Below are 18,088 nucleotides of genomic sequence, written 5' to 3'. Positions count from 1 at the left end.
TCTAAGGACCCGCAGGCCAGCTGGGCCTTCGGGCAGGACAGAGAGCCCCGGAATCCGACGTGGAGAGCTGCGTGTACGTCCCCATCAGGAGGCGGTCCCCACCTCCGCGGCTCTCCCCTTGCGGGGAGCGGCAGCCCAGCCGGCAGCCGCAGGGCCTCAGGGAAGACACCAGGCTGGGCCCCCGCGGCACAGCGGGGGCACGTCCCCCGCACTCACGCGACTTAGGGACGGCTGCTGGAGACTGCTGCGGCCACCCTGCTGCCGGGTTTCTGGAGGGCTTCCTGGAAGCAGCGTCCACACCAAGCCCTTGGAAGGCCCAGGCGACGGAGGAGCCGGTCAGGCAGGGGCCGAGGACGGTGAGAGGCCGGGCGGGAAGGAGCGTGTCAGGCAGGGGCAGAGGACGGTGACCGGCCGGGCGGGGAGGAGCCGGTCAGGCGGGGGCCCAGGACAGTGACGGGCCTGGCCGGGGAGGAGTGCGTCAGGCAGGGGCAGAGGAGACGGGCTGGGTAAGGGTTAGGGTTACAGTTAGGGCACAATTCACAATCCCAAAGACGTGGAAGCGACCCGAGTGCCCATCCATCCAGGAGTGCATCAATAAAATGTGGCGCGTGGACACCACGGAGTGCCATTCGGCTGTGAGGAGCAGCGGTGAGAGGGCGCCTCTCGTGTTCTCCTGGCCAGAGCTGGAACCCGTTCCAGGAAGCCAAGTATCCCAAGAATGGACACACGAGCACCACGTGAGCGCGCTCACCAGCAAATTGGTACGAACGGATGGACGCCTAAGTGGACAGAGAGGAATCACCTTCATCGGGTGGGTGTCGGGCGGGCGGGTGGGGGGAGGGGAGGGGCATACACATCCATTAGGCATGGGGTGGGTGCGCACCGACTGGGGGATGGGCGCACTTGAAGCTCTGACCCGAGGGGGGAGGCTTGGAGAGGGCAAGGCACCCGACCTTAACATTGGTACCCCCACAATACGCTGGAACAACATGAGAGGTATATGAATAAGAACACAGGGGGGGCCGGGCGCGGTGGCTCACGCCTGTAATCCTAGCTCTCTGGGAGGCCGAGGCGGGCGGATTGCTCCAGGTCAGGAGTTCGAAACCAGCCTGAGCAAGAGCGAGACCCCGTCTCTACTAAAAATAGAAAGAAATTAATTGGCCAACTAATATATATAGAAAAACACAGCCGGGCGTGGTGGTGCATGCCTGTAGTCCCAACTACTCGGGAGGCTGAGGCAGCAGGATTGCTTGAGCCCGGAGATTGAGGTTGCTGTGAGCTAGGCTGACGCCATGGCACTCACTCTAGCCTGGGCAGCAAAACGAGACTCTGTCTCAAAAAAAAAAAAAAAGAACACAGGGGGGAGGGCGGCACGGGCAACACATGTCACCTGAATACTTGTACTCCCATCATCTGCTTGAAAAGAGAGAGAAAAGAAAATGCAATCCTAGAGGTAAGAGACACTTTTTAAAAATAATGAATCCGAAGAGAAAAGTAAAAGGAGGCCTGTGGAGCAGGTCTGGGTGTGACTCCGGATCCCCCAACATCAGGTGCCACCACCAAAGATTCCTGCGTGTAGCCCATAGAACCCCAAAAGCAACGGGACGAGTTCTGGTCACATACTCCCTCAAAATGACATCCTGGCCTTCTTCTGGAACTCCCTCCCCTCTCAGACTCTCAAGGTTTCCTCCAGCGTGTCGGTTCCCACAGAGCAGACCTTTGGTCTGAGACCTGACAGTCCAGATGCCACGCATGCTGCCGCGTGGCGGCGGTGTCGCGGCTTGGGACAAGAGGAGGCCCCACGGTGCGGGCTGGGGCGCCAGGCACCGTGCGGGCGCTGAGGGTGGGGGTGACCCCCACCCCGGGCCGCCGCCGCGCTCCCAGAAAGGGGACAGAACAAGAGGCAAGAAAAAAAAAAAAAAAAAAAAAGCAGCAGCCTGTGGCACCCGGTATTCCCAGGCGGTCTCCCATCCAAGTACTAACCAGGCCCGACCCTGCTTAGCTTCCGAGACCAGACGAGATCGGGGGCGTTCAGGGTGGTGTGGCCCTAGACGGCGGCGGAGGGCGCCCCTGCCCCGCTCGAGAAGCCGAGCCTCTCTGGGCTTCCCCGCCGCCGCCTCCCGCCCCAGGCCCCGCGCCGGGCGGGGCCGGGCCGGCCGGGTCCCGCGGGCTCCCAGGGACGGGGGTGATGGGCGGGGCGGGGCGGGGTGGGGGGCTGTCTCTCTATACACACACACACACACTCACACTCACTCACACTCACACAAGATGCGCCTCCACGGCTGGACTCGCCAAGGTGGAGCCCTCCCAGCCCCCCTCGTCTCCTCGCCCGGCCTCCTTCACCTACCCGCTGCCCACCCCCAGCGCGTCGCTGCCGCTGACTGCGCACGCGCGGGACGCTCGCCCTTTGACCCCAGCCAGGGGCCGCCCTCCCCCACAACCCCTTTCAGCTGCGCCCCCCCCTCGCCCTGTGGGTGGGCTGCCGCCTATTCCCCCGGGCCAGGGCTGGGGCACAGCCAGTGTATGGGGCGTCTCTCTCTGGGGATGTGTCCCATGGGTGGGGTGGGGTGGCGTGGTTTGGGGGGCGCTGAAGAAATCAGTCCCCTCCATCTCCTACCTCTGGAAAACGCCCAAGCCCGTGGAGAACTGCCGGCACCGCTTCGTGGGGGCCGGGACCCTCCTCCGTGTCCTCCTGTGGCCCAGTCCAAGGGGCCTGGGCCTGGCCGGGGCTGCTTTGGACCCCGACCACCCTGGCGTGTGGACTCGCTAAAAATCGGCCATTAGATATTGGATTCCAGCTTCCTGGAGGTCATTTCACTAATGAGTGCACCGGAAAGAGTTTCCTAATCCATCTGTGAGGGTGGCAACTGAAGGAGAATTTTAAAGCTGACAGAATAGGCGAGGGAAGGCATAGGAGATTTCCACACCCAGCAAGGAAGACTTTCCCGAAATGGAAGAAAGAAACGAGCAAACAGAGACACCGGTAGCCCGCCCGGAAAAGAGTCTGCCCCTGAGAGAAAGCACCCTGACCAGGTTCACCCGTGGGTGGGTGGCGAGCTAGCGGCATTCAGAAGAGCGAGGCCCGCAGTCTGTGCGGAAGACACCTGCACTCGGGTGTGTGTGGCGGCGCGATTCACAAGCAGCTCTAGATGTTAAACCAAGGAGAAGCCAGGGAGTTCCCAACGCCCCAGGTGTCCTCAGCCCACGACTGGCTGCTGTGGGAATGCGAAGCCCGGCTCCTTGTCTCAGAGCGGGGTTCCCAGGAGGATCAGGCTGAAGCTGGGACTTGGCCTCAAAGTGTCCCCTCGCATGGCCACCCCCTTCCCCTTCCTGCTCCTCTACTCCTGGTGCCCCTCCATCCAGGGGCCAGACCTTAAAGAGTCACCGCAAGAGAATCCTGGTCCCAAAGGAGCCTTCTGGGGGACCGGTGCTGAGAGAGGTTGTGGGCATGGCCCGCTGGGGCTCTGCCCGACCCAGGGCTGAGAGATGCCACCTCCCAGCTCTGGGTCCCTGCAGGAAGTGTTGGCAAGCACAGGGCCGGTCCTCCAAAGGCCCAGGTGCAGGGAGCCCAGGCCAAGCAGCCTGTGGAAGAAGCCACTTGCCGTGCCACCCCGGGAACAGGACTGCAGGCCCCGGCCCTTCCCACCTCCTCCTCCTCCTCCTCCCCCCCCCCCCCCGCCCCGCCCCCACAGGGCACAGGGCTCAGAGACACCTCAGACTCTTGCTACCCAAAGTGCAAAGGGCATCAGTTGCTCCTCCAACCCCCCCCCCCCGCCCAGCAGACCACGTTGTCCAGCCAGCCCCCGGGCCTCCCTGGGGTGCCCAGCACAAAAGTGCAGACACCCACCGGACCCTCAGTCTCAGTTTTCGGAGGTTTTTGCCACTCTAAGGACCCGCAGGCCAGCTGGGCCTTCGGGCAGGACAGAGAGCCCCGGAATCCGACGTGGAGAGCTGCGTGTACGTCCCCATCAGGAGGCGGTCCCCACCTCCGCGGCTCTCCCCTTGCGGGGAGCGGCAGCCCAGCCGGCAGCCGCAGGGCCTCAGGGAAGACACCAGGCTGGGCCCCCGCGGCACAGCGGGGGCACGTCCCCCGCACTCACGCGACTTAGGGACGGCTGCTGGAGACTGCTGCGGCCACCCTGCTGCCGGGTTTCTGGAGGGCTTCCTGGAAGCAGCGTCCACACCAAGCCCTTGGAAGGCCCAGGCGACGGAGGAGCCGGTCAGGCAGGGGCCGAGGACGGTGAGAGGCCGGGCGGGAAGGAGCGTGTCAGGCAGGGGCAGAGGACGGTGACCGGCCGGGCGGGGAGGAGCCGGTCAGGCGGGGGCCCAGGACAGTGACGGGCCTGGCCGGGGAGGAGTGCGTCAGGCAGGGGCAGAGGAGACGGGCTGGGTAAGGGTTAGGGTTACAGTTAGGGCACAATTCACAATCCCAAAGACGTGGAAGCGACCCGAGTGCCCATCCATCCAGGAGTGCATCAATAAAATGTGGCGCGTGGACACCACGGAGTGCCATTCGGCTGTGAGGAGCAGCGGTGAGAGGGCGCCTCTCGTGTTCTCCTGGCCAGAGCTGGAACCCGTTCCAGTAAGCCAAGTATCCCAAGAATGGACACACGAGCACCACGTGAGCGCGCTCACCAGCAAATTGGTACGAACGGATGGACGCCTAAGTGGACAGAGAGGAATCACCTTCATCGGGTGGGTGTCGGGCGGGCGGGTGGGGGGAGGGGAGGGGCATACACATCCATTAGGCATGGGGTGGGTGCGCACCGACTGGGGGATGGGCGCACTTGAAGCTCTGACCCGAGGGGGGAGGCTTGGAGAGGGCAAGGCACCCGACCTTAACATTGGTACCCCCACAATACGCTGGAACAACATGAGAGGTATATGAATAAGAACACAGGGGGGGCCGGGCGCGGTGGCTCACGCCTGTAATCCTAGCTCTCTGGGAGGCCGAGGCGGGCGGATTGCTCCAGGTCAGGAGTTCGAAACCAGCCTGAGCAAGAGCGAGACCCCGTCTCTACTAAAAATAGAAAGAAATTAATTGGCCAACTAATATATATAGAAAAACACAGCCGGGCGTGGTGGTGCATGCCTGTAGTCCCAACTACTCGGGAGGCTGAGGCAGCAGGATTGCTTGAGCCCGGAGATTGAGGTTGCTGTGAGCTAGGCTGACGCCATGGCACTCACTCTAGCCTGGGCAGCAAAACGAGACTCTGTCTCAAAAAAAAAAAAAAAGAACACAGGGGGGAGGGCGGCACGGGCAACACATGTCACCTGAATACTTGTACTCCCATCATCTGCTTGAAAAGAGAGAGAAAAGAAAATGCAATCCTAGAGGTAAGAGACACTTTTTAAAAATAATGAATCCGAAGAGAAAAGTAAAAGGAGGCCTGTGGAGCAGGTCTGGGTGTGACTCCGGATCCCCCAACATCAGGTGCCACCACCAAAGATTCCTGCGTGTAGCCCATAGAACCCCAAAAGCAACGGGACGAGTTCTGGTCACATACTCCCTCAAAATGACATCCTGGCCTTCTTCTGGAACTCCCTCCCCTCTCAGACTCTCAAGGTTTCCTCCAGCGTGTCGGTTCCCACAGAGCAGACCTTTGGTCTGAGACCTGACAGTCCAGATGCCACGCATGCTGCCGCGTGGCGGCGGTGTCGCGGCTTGGGACAAGAGGAGGCCCCACGGTGCGGGCTGGGGCGCCAGGCACCGCGCGGGCGCTGAGGGTGGGGGTGACCCCCACCCCGGGCCGCCGCCGCGCTCCCAGAAAGGGGACAGAACAAGAGGCAAGAAAAAAAAAAAAAAAAAAAAAGCAGCAGCCTGTGGCACCCGGTATTCCCAGGCGGTCTCCCATCCAAGTACTAACCAGGCCCGACCCTGCTTAGCTTCCGAGACCAGACGAGATCGGGGGCGTTCAGGGTGGTGTGGCCCTAGACGGCGGCGGAGGGCGCCCCTGCCCCGCTCGAGAAGCCGAGCCTCTCTGGGCTTCCCCGCCGCCGCCTCCCGCCCCAGGCCCCGCGCCGGGCGGGGCCGGGCCGGCCGGGTCCCGCGGGCTCCCAGGGACGGGGGTGATGGGCGGGGCGGGGCGGGGTGGGGGGCTGTCTCTCTATACACACACACACACACTCACACTCACTCACACTCACACAAGATGCGCCTCCACGGCTGGACTCGCCAAGGTGGAGCCCTCCCAGCCCCCCTCGTCTCCTCGCCCGGCCTCCTTCACCTACCCGCTGCCCACCCCCAGCGCGTCGCTGCCGCTGACTGCGCACGCGCGGGACGCTCGCCCTTTGACCCCAGCCAGGGGCCGCCCTCCCCCACAACCCCTTTCAGCTGCGCCCCCCCCTCGCCCTGTGGGTGGGCTGCCGCCTATTCCCCCGGGCCAGGGCTGGGGCACAGCCAGTGTATGGGGCGTCTCTCTCTGGGGATGTGTCCCATGGGTGGGGTGGGGTGGCGTGGTTTGGGGGGCGCTGAAGAAATCAGTCCCCTCCATCTCCTACCTCTGGAAAACGCCCAAGCCCGTGGAGAACTGCCGGCACCGCTTCGTGGGGGCCGGGACCCTCCTCCGTGTCCTCCTGTGGCCCAGTCCAAGGGGCCTGGGCCTGGCCGGGGCTGCTTTGGACCCCGACCACCCTGGCGTGTGGACTCGCTAAAAATCGGCCATTAGATATTGGATTCCAGCTTCCTGGAGGTCATTTCACTAATGAGTGCACCGGAAAGAGTTTCCTAATCCATCTGTGAGGGTGGCAACTGAAGGAGAATTTTAAAGCTGACAGAATAGGCGAGGGAAGGCATAGGAGATTTCCACACCCAGCAAGGAAGACTTTCCCGAAATGGAAGAAAGAAACGAGCAAACAGAGACACCGGTAGCCCGCCCGGAAAAGAGTCTGCCCCTGAGAGAAAGCACCCTGACCAGGTTCACCCGTGGGTGGGTGGCGAGCTAGCGGCATTCAGAAGAGCGAGGCCCGCAGTCTGTGCGGAAGACACCTGCACTCGGGTGTGTGTGGCGGCGCGATTCACAAGCAGCTCTAGATGTTAAACCAAGGAGAAGCCAGGGAGTTCCCAACGCCCCAGGTGTCCTCAGCCCACGACTGGCTGCTGTGGGAATGCGAAGCCCGGCTCCTTGTCTCAGAGCGGGGTTCCCAGGAGGATCAGGCTGAAGCTGGGACTTGGCCTCAAAGTGTCCCCTCGCATGGCCACCCCCTTCCCCTTCCTGCTCCTCTACTCCTGGTGCCCCTCCATCCAGGGGCCAGACCTTAAAGAGTCACCGCAAGAGAATCCTGGTCCCAAAGGAGCCTTCTGGGGGACCGGTGCTGAGAGAGGTTGTGGGCATGGCCCGCTGGGGCTCTGCCCGACCCAGGGCTGAGAGATGCCACCTCCCAGCTCTGGGTCCCTGCAGGAAGTGTTGGCAAGCACAGGGCCGGTCCTCCAAAGGCCCAGGTGCAGGGAGCCCAGGCCAAGCAGCCTGTGGAAGAAGCCACTTGCCGTGCCACCCCGGGAACAGGACTGCAGGCCCCGGCCCTTCCCACCTCCTCCTCCTCCTCCTCCGCCCCGCACCCCCCCCCGACATGGCACAGGGCTCAGAGACACCTCAGACTCTTGCTACCCAAAGTGCAAAGGGCATCAGTTGCTCCTCCAAACACCCCGCCCAGCAGACCGCGTTGTCCAGCCAGCCCCCGGGCCTCCCTGGGGTGCCCAGCACAAAAGTGCAGACACCCACCGGACCCTCAGTCTCAGTTTTCGGAGGTTTTTGCCACTCTAAGGACCCGCAGGCCAGCTGGGCCTTCGGGCAGGACAGAGAGCCCCGGAATCCGACGTGGAGAGCTGCGTGTACGTCCCCATCAGGAGGCGGTCCCCACCTCCGCGGCTCTCCCCTTGCGGGGAGCGGCAGCCCAGCCGGCAGCCGCAGGGCCTCAGGGAAGACACCAGGCTGGGCCCCCGCGGCACAGCGGGGGCACGTCCCCCGCACTCACGCGACTTAGGGACGGCTGCTGGAGACTGCTGCGGCCACCCTGCTGCCGGGTTTCTGGAGGGCTTCCTGGAAGCAGCGTCCACACCAAGCCCTTGGAAGGCCCAGGCGACGGAGGAGCCGGTCAGGCAGGGGCCGAGGACGGTGAGAGGCCGGGCGGGAAGGAGCGTGTCAGGCAGGGGCAGAGGACGGTGACCGGCCGGGCGGGGAGGAGCCGGTCAGGCGGGGGCCCAGGACAGTGACGGGCCTGGCCGGGGAGGAGTGCGTCAGGCAGGGGCAGAGGAGACGGGCTGGGTAAGGGTTAGGGTTACAGTTAGGGCACAATTCACAATCCCAAAGACGTGGAAGCGACCCGAGTGCCCATCCATCCAGGAGTGCATCAATAAAATGTGGCGCGTGGACACCACGGAGTGCCATTCGGCTGTGAGGAGCAGCGGTGAGAGGGCGCCTCTCGTGTTCTCCTGGCCAGAGCTGGAACCCGTTCCAGGAAGCCAAGTATCCCAAGAATGGACACACGAGCACCACGTGAGCGCGCTCACCAGCAAATTGGTACGAACGGATGGACGCCTAAGTGGACAGAGAGGAATCACCTTCATCGGGTGGGTGTCGGGCGGGCGGGTGGGGGGAGGGGAGGGGCATACACATCCATTAGGCATGGGGTGGGTGCGCACCGACTGGGGGATGGGCGCACTTGAAGCTCTGACCCGAGGGGGGAGGCTTGGAGAGGGCAAGGCACCCGACCTTAACATTGGTACCCCCACAATACGCTGGAACAACATGAGAGGTATATGAATAAGAACACAGGGGGGGCCGGGCGCGGTGGCTCACGCCTGTAATCCTAGCTCTCTGGGAGGCCGAGGCGGGCGGATTGCTCCAGGTCAGGAGTTCGAAACCAGCCTGAGCAAGAGCGAGACCCCGTCTCTACTAAAAATAGAAAGAAATTAATTGGCCAACTAATATATATAGAAAAACACAGCCGGGCGTGGTGGTGCATGCCTGTAGTCCCAACTACTCGGGAGGCTGAGGCAGCAGGATTGCTTGAGCCCGGAGATTGAGGTTGCTGTGAGCTAGGCTGACGCCATGGCACTCACTCTAGCCTGGGCAGCAAAACGAGACTCTGTCTCAAAAAAAAAAAAAAAGAACACAGGGGGGAGGGCGGCACGGGCAACACATGTCACCTGAATACTTGTACTCCCATCATCTGCTTGAAAAGAGAGAGAAAAGAAAATGCAATCCTAGAGGTAAGAGACACTTTTTAAAAATAATGAATCCGAAGAGAAAAGTAAAAGGAGGCCTGTGGAGCAGGTCTGGGTGTGACTCCGGATCCCCCAACATCAGGTGCCACCACCAAAGATTCCTGCGTGTAGCCCATAGAACCCCAAAAGCAACGGGACGAGTTCTGGTCACATACTCCCTCAAAATGACATCCTGGCCTTCTTCTGGAACTCCCTCCCCTCTCAGACTCTCAAGGTTTCCTCCAGCGTGTCGGTTCCCACAGAGCAGACCTTTGGTCTGAGACCTGACAGTCCAGATGCCACGCATGCTGCCGCGTGGCGGCGGTGTCGCGGCTTGGGACAAGAGGAGGCCCCACGGTGCGGGCTGGGGCGCCAGGCACCGCGCGGGCGCTGAGGGTGGGGGTGACCCCCACCCCGGGCCGCCGCCGCGCTCCCAGAAAGGGGACAGAACAAGAGGCAAGAAAAAAAAAAAAAAAAAAAAGCAGCAGCCTGTGGCACCCGGTATTCCCAGGCGGTCTCCCATCCAAGTACTAACCAGGCCCGACCCTGCTTAGCTTCCGAGACCAGACGAGATCGGGGGCGTTCAGGGTGGTGTGGCCCTAGACGGCGGCGGAGGGCGCCCCTGCCCCGCTCGAGAAGCCGAGCCTCTCTGGGCTTCCCCGCCGCCGCCTCCCGCCCCAGGCCCCGCGCCGGGCGGGGCCGGGCCGGCCGGGTCCCGCGGGCTCCCAGGGACGGGGGTGATGGGCGGGGCGGGGCGGGGTGGGGGGCTGTCTCTCTATACACACACACACACACTCACACTCACTCACACTCACACAAGATGCGCCTCCACGGCTGGACTCGCCAAGGTGGAGCCCTCCCAGCCCCCCTCGTCTCCTCGCCCGGCCTCCTTCACCTACCCGCTGCCCACCCCCAGCGCGTCGCTGCCGCTGACTGCGCACGCGCGCGCGGGACGCTCGCCCTTTGACCCCAGCCAGGGGCCGCCCTCCCCCACAACCCCTTTCAGCTGCGCCCCCCCCTCGCCCTGTGGGTGGGCTGCCGCCTATTCCCCCGGGCCAGGGCTGGGGCACAGCCAGTGTATGGGGCGTCTCTCTCTGGGGATGTGTCCCATGGGTGGGGTGGGGTGGCGTGGTTTGGGGGGCGCTGAAGAAATCAGTCCCCTCCATCTCCTACCTCTGGAAAACGCCCAAGCCCGTGGAGAACTGCCGGCACCGCTTCGTGGGGGCCGGGACCCTCCTCCGTGTCCTCCTGTGGCCCAGTCCAAGGGGCCTGGGCCTGGCCGGGGCTGCTTTGGACCCCGACCACCCTGGCGTGTGGACTCGCTAAAAATCGGCCATTAGATATTGGATTCCAGCTTCCTGGAGGTCATTTCACTAATGAGTGCACCGGAAAGAGTTTCCTAATCCATCTGTGAGGGTGGCAACTGAAGGAGAATTTTAAAGCTGACAGAATAGGCGAGGGAAGGCATAGGAGATTTCCACACCCAGCAAGGAAGACTTTCCCGAAATGGAAGAAAGAAACGAGCAAACAGAGACACCGGTAGCCCGCCCGGAAAAGAGTCTGCCCCTGAGAGAAAGCACCCTGACCAGGTTCACCCGTGGGTGGGTGGCGAGCTAGCGGCATTCAGAAGAGCGAGGCCCGCAGTCTGTGCGGAAGACACCTGCGCTCGGGTGTGTGTGGCGGCGCGATTCACAAGCAGCTCTAGATGTTAAACCAAGGAGAAGCCAGGGAGTTCCCAACGCCCCAGGTGTCCTCAGCCCACGACTGGCTGCTGTGGGAATGCGAAGCCCGGCTCCTTGTCTCAGAGCGGGGTTCCCAGGAGGATCAGGCTGAAGCTGGGACTTGGCCTCAAAGTGTCCCCTCGCATGGCCACCCCCTTCCCCTTCCTGCTCCTCTACTCCTGGTGCCCCTCCATCCAGGGGCCAGACCTTAAAGAGTCACCGCAAGAGAATCCTGGTCCCAAAGGAGCCTTCTGGGGGACCGGTGCTGAGAGAGGTTGTGGGCATGGCCCGCTGGGGCTCTGCCCGACCCAGGGCTGAGAGATGCCACCTCCCAGCTCTGGGTCCCTGCAGGAAGTGTTGGCAAGCACAGGGCCGGTCCTCCAAAGGCCCAGGTGCAGGGAGCCCAGGCCAAGCAGCCTGTGGAAGAAGCCACTTGCCGTGCCACCCCGGGAACAGGACTGCAGGCCCCGGCCCTTCCCACCTCCTCCTCCTCCTCCTCCCCCCCGCCCCGCCCCCACAGGGCACAGGGCTCAGAGACACCTCAGACTCTTGCTACCCAAAGTGCAAAGGGCATCAGTTGCTCCTCCAACCCCCCCCCCCCCGCCCAGCAGACCACGTTGTCCAGCCAGCCCCCGGGCCTCCCTGGGGTGCCCAGCACAAAAGTGCAGACACCCACCGGACCCTCAGTCTCAGTTTTCGGAGGTTTTTGCCACTCTAAGGACCCGCAGGCCAGCTGGGCCTTCGGGCAGGACAGAGAGCCCCGGAATCCGACGTGGAGAGCTGCGTGTACGTCCCCATCAGGAGGCGGTCCCCACCTCCGCGGCTCTCCCCTTGCGGGGAGCGGCAGCCCAGCCGGCAGCCGCAGGGCCTCAGGGAAGACACCAGGCTGGGCCCCCGCGGCACAGCGGGGGCACGTCCCCCGCACTCACGCGACTTAGGGACGGCTGCTGGAGACTGCTGCGGCCACCCTGCTGCCGGGTTTCTGGAGGGCTTCCTGGAAGCAGCGTCCACACCAAGCCCTTGGAAGGCCCAGGCGACGGAGGAGCCGGTCAGGCAGGGGCCGAGGACGGTGAGAGGCCGGGCGGGAAGGAGCGTGTCAGGCAGGGGCAGAGGACGGTGACCGGCCGGGCGGGGAGGAGCCGGTCAGGCGGGGGCCCAGGACAGTGACGGGCCTGGCCGGGGAGGAGTGCGTCAGGCAGGGGCAGAGGAGACGGGCTGGGTAAGGGTTAGGGTTACAGTTAGGGCACAATTCACAATCCCAAAGACGTGGAAGCGACCCGAGTGCCCATCCATCCAGGAGTGCATCAATAAAATGTGGCGCGTGGACACCACGGAGTGCCATTCGGCTGTGAGGAGCAGCGGTGAGAGGGCGCCTCTCGTGTTCTCCTGGCCAGAGCTGGAACCCGTTCCAGGAAGCCAAGTATCCCAAGAATGGACACACGAGCACCACGTGAGCGCGCTCACCAGCAAATTGGTACGAACGGATGGACGCCTAAGTGGACAGAGAGGAATCACCTTCATCGGGTGGGTGTCGGGCGGGCGGGTGGGGGGAGGGGAGGGGCATACACATCCATTAGGCATGGGGTGGGTGCGCACCGACTGGGGGATGGGCGCACTTGAAGCTCTGACCCGAGGGGGGAGGCTTGGAGAGGGCAAGGCACCCGACCTTAACATTGGTACCCCCACAATACGCTGGAACAACATGAGAGGTATATGAATAAGAACACAGGGGGGGCCGGGCGCGGTGGCTCACGCCTGTAATCCTAGCTCTCTGGGAGGCCGAGGCGGGCGGATTGCTCCAGGTCAGGAGTTCGAAACCAGCCTGAGCAAGAGCGAGACCCCGTCTCTACTAAAAATAGAAAGAAATTAATTGGCCAACTAATATATATAGAAAAACACAGCCGGGCGTGGTGGTGCATGCCTGTAGTCCCAACTACTCGGGAGGCTGAGGCAGCAGGATTGCTTGAGCCCGGAGATTGAGGTTGCTGTGAGCTAGGCTGACGCCATGGCACTCACTCTAGCCTGGGCAGCAAAACGAGACTCTGTCTCAAAAAAAAAAAAAAAGAACACAGGGGGGAGGGCGGCACGGGCAACACATGTCACCTGAATACTTGTACTCCCATCATCTGCTTGAAAAGAGAGAGAAAAGAAAATGCAATCCTAGAGGTAAGAGACACTTTTTAAAAATAATGAATCCGAAGAGAAAAGTAAAAGGAGGCCTGTGGAGCAGGTCTGGGTGTGACTCCGGATCCCCCAACATCAGGTGCCACCACCAAAGATTCCTGCGTGTAGCCCATAGAACCCCAAAAGCAACGGGACGAGTTCTGGTCACATACTCCCTCAAAATGACATCCTGGCCTTCTTCTGGAACTCCCTCCCCTCTCAGACTCTCAAGGTTTCCTCCAGCGTGTCGGTTCCCACAGAGCAGACCTTTGGTCTGAGACCTGACAGTCCAGATGCCACGCATGCTGCCGCGTGGCGGCGGTGTCGCGGCTTGGGACAAGAGGAGGCCCCACGGTGCGGGCTGGGGCGCCAGGCACCGCGCGGGCGCTGAGGGTGGGGGTGACCCCCACCCCGGGCCGCCGCCGCGCTCCCAGAAAGGGGACAGAACAAGAGGCAAGAAAAAAAAAAAAAAAAAAAAAGCAGCAGCCTGTGGCACCCGGTATTCCCAGGCGGTCTCCCATCCAAGTACTAACCAGGCCCGACCCTGCTTAGCTTCCGAGACCAGACGAGATCGGGGGCGTTCAGGGTGGTGTGGCCCTAGACGGCGGCGGAGGGCGCCCCTGCCCCGCTCGAGAAGCCGAGCCTCTCTGGGCTTCCCCGCCGCCGCCTCCCGCCCCAGGCCCCGCGCCGGGCGGGGCCGGGCCGGCCGGGTCCCGCGGGCTCCCAGGGACGGGGGTGATGGGCGGGGCGGGGCGGGGTGGGGGGCTGTCTCTCTATACACACACACACACACTCACACTCACTCACACTCACACAAGATGCGCCTCCACGGCTGGACTCGCCAAGGTGGAGCCCTCCCAGCCCCCCTCGTCTCCTCGCCCGGCCTCCTTCACCTACCCGCTGCCCACCCCCAGCGCGTCGCTGCCGCTGACTGCGCACGCGCGGGACGCTCGCCCTTTGACCCCAGCCAGGGGCCGCCCTCCCCCACAACCCCTTTCAGCTGCGCCCCCCCCTCGCCCTGTGGGTGGGCTGCCGCCTATTCCCCCGGGCCAGGGCTGGGGCACAGCCAGTGTATGGGGCGTCTCTCTCTGGGGATGTGTCCCATGGGTGGGGTGGGGTGGCGTGGTTTGGGGGGCGCTGAAGAAATCAGTCCCCTCCATCTCCTACCTCTGGAAAACGCCCAAGCCCGTGGAGAACTGCCGGCACCGCTTCGTGGGGGCCGGGACCCTCCTCCGTGTCCTCCTGTGGCCCAGTCCAAGGGGCCTGGGCCTGGCCGGGGCTGCTTTGGACCCCGACCACCCTGGCGTGTGGACTCGCTAAAAATCGGCCATTAGATATTGGATTCCAGCTTCCTGGAGGTCATTTCACTAATGAGTGCACCGGAAAGAGTTTCCTAATCCATCTGTGAGGGTGGCAACTGAAGGAGAATTTTAAAGCTGACAGAATAGGCGAGGGAAGGCATAGGAGATTTCCACACCCAGCAAGGAAGACTTTCCCGAAATGGAAGAAAGAAACGAGCAAACAGAGACACCGGTAGCCCGCCCGGAAAAGAGTCTGCCCCTGAGAGAAAGCACCCTGACCAGGTTCACCCGTGGGTGGGTGGCGAGCTAGCGGCATTCAGAAGAGCGAGGCCCGCAGTCTGTGCGGAAGACACCTGCACTCGGGTGTGTGTGGCGGCGCGATTCACAAGCAGCTCTAGATGTTAAACCAAGGAGAAGCCAGGGAGTTCCCAACGCCCCAGGTGTCCTCAGCCCACGACTGGCTGCTGTGGGAATGCGAAGCCCGGCTCCTTGTCTCAGAGCGGGGTTCCCAGGAGGATCAGGCTGAAGCTGGGACTTGGCCTCAAAGTGTCCCCTCGCATGGCCACCCCCTTCCCCTTCCTGCTCCTCTACTCCTGGTGCCCCTCCATCCAGGGGCCAGACCTTAAAGAGTCACCGCAAGAGAATCCTGGTCCCAAAGGAGCCTTCTGGGGGACCGGTGCTGAGAGAGGTTGTGGGCATGGCCCGCTGGGGCTCTGCCCGACCCAGGGCTGAGAGATGCCACCTCCCAGCTCTGGGTCCCTGCAGGAAGTGTTGGCAAGCACAGGGCCGGTCCTCCAAAGGCCCAGGTGCAGGGAGCCCAGGCCAAGCAGCCTGTGGAAGAAGCCACTTGCCGTGCCACCCCGGGAACAGGACTGCAGGCCCCGGCCCTTCCCACCTCCTCCTCCTCCTCCTCCGCCCCGCACCCCCCCCCCGACATGGCACAGGGCTCAGAGACACCTCAGACTCTTGCTACCCAAAGTGCAAAGGGCATCAGTTGCTCCTCCAAACACCCCGCCCAGCAGACCGCGTTGTCCAGCCAGCCCCCGGGCCTCCCTGGGGTGCCCAGCACAAAAGTGCAGACACCCACCGGACCCTCAGTCTCAGTTTTCGGAGGTTTTTGCCACTCTAAGGACCCGCAGGCCAGCTGGGCCTTCGGGCAGGACAGAGAGCCCCGGAATCCGACGTGGAGAGCTGCGTGTACGTCCCCATCAGGAGGCGGTCCCCACCTCCGCGGCTCTCCCCTTGCGGGGAGCGGCAGCCCAGCCGGCAGCCGCAGGGCCTCAGGGAAGACACCAGGCTGGGCCCCCGCGGCACAGCGGGGGCACGTCCCCCGCACTCACGCGACTTAGGGACGGCTGCTGGAGACTGCTGCGGCCACCCTGCTGCCGGGTTTCTGGAGGGCTTCCTGGAAGCAGCGTCCACACCAAGCCCTTGGAAGGCCCAGGCGACGGAGGAGCCGGTCAGGCAGGGGCCGAGGACGGTGAGAGGCCGGGCGGGAAGGAGCGTGTCAGGCAGGGGCAGAGGACGGTGACCGGCCGGGCGGGGAGGAGCCGGTCAGGCGGGGGCCCAGGACAGTGACGGGCCTGGCCGGGGAGGAGTGCGTCAGGCAGGGGCAGAGGAGACGGGCTGGGTAAGGGTTAGGGTTACAGTTAGGGCACAATTCACAATCCCAAAGACGTGGAAGCGACCCGAGTGCCCATCCATCCAGGAGTGCATCAATAAAATGTGGCGCGTGGACACCACGGAGTGCCATTCGGCTGTGAGGAGCAGCGGTGAGAGGGCGCCTCTCGTGTTCTCCTGGCCAGAGCTGGAACCCGTTCCAGGAAGCCAAGTATCCCAAGAATGGACACACGAGCACCACGTGAGCGCGCTCACCAGCAAATTGGTACGAACGGATGGACGCCTAAGTGGACAGAGAGGAATCACCTTCATCGGGTGGGTGTCGGGCGGGCGGGTGGGGGGAGGGGAGGGGCATACACATCCATTAGGCATGGGGTGGGTGCGCACCGACTGGGGGATGGGCGCACTTGAAGCTCTGACCCGAGGGGGGAGGCTTGGAGAGGGCAAGGCACCCGACCTTAACATTGGTACCCCCACAATACGCTGGAACAACATGAGAGGTATATGAATAAGAACACAGGGGGGGCCGGGCGCGGTGGCTCACGCCTGTAATCCTAGCTCTCTGGGAGGCCGAGGCGGGCGGATTGCTCCAGGTCAGGAGTTCGAAACCAGCCTGAGCAAGAGCGAGACCCCGTCTCTACTAAAAATAGAAAGAAATTAATTGGCCAACTAATATATATAGAAAAACACAGCCGGGCGTGGTGGTGCATGCCTGTAGTCCCAACTACTCGGGAGGCTGAGGCAGCAGGATTGCTTGAGCCCGGAGATTGAGGTTGCTGTGAGCTAGGCTGACGCCATGGCACTCACTCTAGCCTGGGCAGCAAAACGAGACTCTGTCTCAAAAAAAAAAAAAAAGAACACAGGGGGGAGGGCGGCACGGGCAACACATGTCACCTGAATACTTGTACTCCCATCATCTGCTTGAAAAGAGAGAGAAAAGAAAATGCAATCCTAGAGGTAAGAGACACTTTTTAAAAATAATGAATCCGAAGAGAAAAGTAAAAGGAGGCCTGTGGAGCAGGTCTGGGTGTGACTCCGGATCCCCCAACATCAGGTGCCACCACCAAAGATTCCTGCGTGTAGCCCATAGAACCCCAAAAGCAACGGGACGAGTTCTGGTCACATACTCCCTCAAAATGACATCCTGGCCTTCTTCTGGAACTCCCTCCCCTCTCAGACTCTCAAGGTTTCCTCCAGCGTGTCGGTTCCCACAGAGCAGACCTTTGGTCTGAGACCTGACAGTCCAGATGCCACGCATGCTGCCGCGTGGCGGCGGTGTCGCGGCTTGGGACAAGAGGAGGCCCCACGGTGCGGGCTGGGGCGCCAGGCACCGCGCGGGCGCTGAGGGTGGGGGTGACCCCCACCCCGGGCCGCCGCCGCGCTCCCAGAAAGGGGACAGAACAAGAGGCAAGAAAAAAAAAAAAAAAAAAAAGCAGCAGCCTGTGGCACCCGGTATTCCCAGGCGGTCTCCCATCCAAGTACTAACCAGGCCCGACCCTGCTTAGCTTCCGAGACCAGACGAGATCGGGGGCGTTCAGGGTGGTGTGGCCCTAGACGGCGGCGGAGGGCGCCCCTGCCCCGCTCGAGAAGCCGAGCCTCTCTGGGCTTCCCCGCCGCCGCCTCCCGCCCCAGGCCCCGCGCCGGGCGGGGCCGGGCCGGCCGGGTCCCGCGGGCTCCCAGGGACGGGGGTGATGGGCGGGGCGGGGCGGGGTGGGGGGCTGTCTCTCTATACACACACACACACACTCACACTCACTCACACTCACACAAGATGCGCCTCCACGGCTGGACTCGCCAAGGTGGAGCCCTCCCAGCCCCCCTCGTCTCCTCGCCCGGCCTCCTTCACCTACCCGCTGCCCACCCCCAGCGCGTCGCTGCCGCTGACTGCGCACGCGCGCGCGGGACGCTCGCCCTTTGACCCCAGCCAGGGGCCGCCCTCCCCCACAACCCCTTTCAGCTGCGCCCCCCCCTCGCCCTGTGGGTGGGCTGCCGCCTATTCCCCCGGGCCAGGGCTGGGGCACAGCCAGTGTATGGGGCGTCTCTCTCTGGGGATGTGTCCCATGGGTGGGGTGGGGTGG

The 18,088-nt window shown here is 63.1% G+C and overlaps 5 non-coding genes across 5 annotated transcripts; all 5 read right to left on the bottom strand.

Moving 5' to 3' along the window:
• Positions 1 to 1,934: 1,934 nt before the first annotated feature.
• Positions 1,935 to 2,053, bottom strand: LOC142861687 (5S ribosomal RNA). The gene has a single exon (XR_012912887.1). It is a non-coding gene; the product is annotated as a 5S ribosomal RNA (ribosomal RNA).
• A 3,765-nt stretch (positions 2,054 to 5,818) lies between these two features.
• Positions 5,819 to 5,937, bottom strand: LOC142861676 (5S ribosomal RNA). Its single transcript, XR_012912886.1, has one exon. It is a non-coding gene; the product is annotated as a 5S ribosomal RNA (ribosomal RNA).
• Positions 5,938 to 9,691: 3,754 nt separating this feature from the next.
• LOC142861665 (5S ribosomal RNA) lies at positions 9,692 to 9,810 on the bottom strand. Its single transcript, XR_012912885.1, has one exon. It is a non-coding gene; the product is annotated as a 5S ribosomal RNA (ribosomal RNA).
• A 3,763-nt stretch (positions 9,811 to 13,573) lies between these two features.
• LOC142861833 (5S ribosomal RNA) lies at positions 13,574 to 13,692 on the bottom strand. Its single transcript, XR_012912954.1, has one exon. It is a non-coding gene; the product is annotated as a 5S ribosomal RNA (ribosomal RNA).
• Positions 13,693 to 17,447: 3,755 nt separating this feature from the next.
• On the bottom strand, positions 17,448 to 17,566 carry LOC142861822 (5S ribosomal RNA). Its single transcript, XR_012912953.1, has one exon. It is a non-coding gene; the product is annotated as a 5S ribosomal RNA (ribosomal RNA).
• Positions 17,567 to 18,088: the final 522 nt, after the last annotated feature.

This window comes from Microcebus murinus, chromosome 17, assembly GCF_040939455.1.
Source record: "Microcebus murinus isolate Inina chromosome 17, M.murinus_Inina_mat1.0, whole genome shotgun sequence".
NCBI lineage: Eukaryota > Metazoa > Chordata > Mammalia > Primates > Cheirogaleidae > Microcebus > Microcebus murinus.
This window is presented reverse-complemented; position numbering and strand designations above follow the sequence as displayed.